Below are 936 nucleotides of genomic sequence, written 5' to 3' on the forward strand. Positions count from 1 at the left end.
CAACTTCACTCACGATTTCCATGGCGAGGTCGATATTTGCAACCACAACACTATGCAGCGCAGTAGATATAGGTCCAAAAACACGCCAAATGCACCACTCAGGATTGGCATCACGTTCTCTTCATTGATGAGTGTCGCACATGCCTTCAACCCGACAATCGTCAGAGACATGTTTGGAGTCAACCCAGTCAGGCTGAACGCCTTAGACACACTGTACAGTAAGTGTAGCAGGATGGAGGTTCCCTGCTGTTTTGGCTCCGTATTCAGGCCACAAGTGGCCCATCGGGACCATCCGACCGCTGTGTTGTCCTCAGTGGTGAATGCAGATAGGGGGGGGCGTGTGGTCAGCACACCGCTCTCCCTGTCGTTATGATGGTTTTCTTTGACCAGAGCCGCTACTATTCGGTCGAGTAGCTCCTCAGTTGGCATCACGAGGCTGAGTGCACCCCGAATAATGGCAGCAGCGCATGGCGGCCCGGATGGTCACCCAACCAAGTGCCGGCCACGCCCGACAGCGCTTAACTTCGGTGATCTGACGGGAACCGGTGTATCCACTGTGGCAAGGCCGTTGCCAGTACCAATGTGTGGGGCCGATGTATGCAGCTGTTGCTCGTGCAATGCGCCGTAACGGCTGTACGATAGATGAATGCCACCCTAACTCAAATGCTACTATCATGACATTATGGTTATGTGAACTTCGCCACAAGTCGTAAAATCTGTGATAATTTCTCGATAATAATTTAAGAGTCGATTTAAGTTCGATGTGTAAGTGATCAAAAAATTTGAAGAACAACAAATCCTTCATTCCCATAGAAAGTATTACCATAAATTTTGGTTGTAAAACAGTTTGATGTGATATACTTAAAAATTAGGCTGCAGCACACTCAAATACTCTGCGGACGATCGAATCCAACAATACAGCCAGCCATTGTTTTG

General features: G+C 48.5%; 1 pseudogene; it reads right to left on the reverse strand.

Moving 5' to 3' along the window:
* Positions 1-455: 455 nt before the first annotated feature.
* Positions 456-573, reverse strand: LOC124607924 (annotated as a pseudogene).
* Between the last annotated feature and the right edge of the window lie 363 nt (positions 574-936).

The sequence above is a fragment of the Schistocerca americana genome, chromosome 3, assembly GCF_021461395.2.
Source record: "Schistocerca americana isolate TAMUIC-IGC-003095 chromosome 3, iqSchAmer2.1, whole genome shotgun sequence".
Lineage (NCBI taxonomy): Eukaryota > Metazoa > Arthropoda > Insecta > Orthoptera > Acrididae > Schistocerca > Schistocerca americana.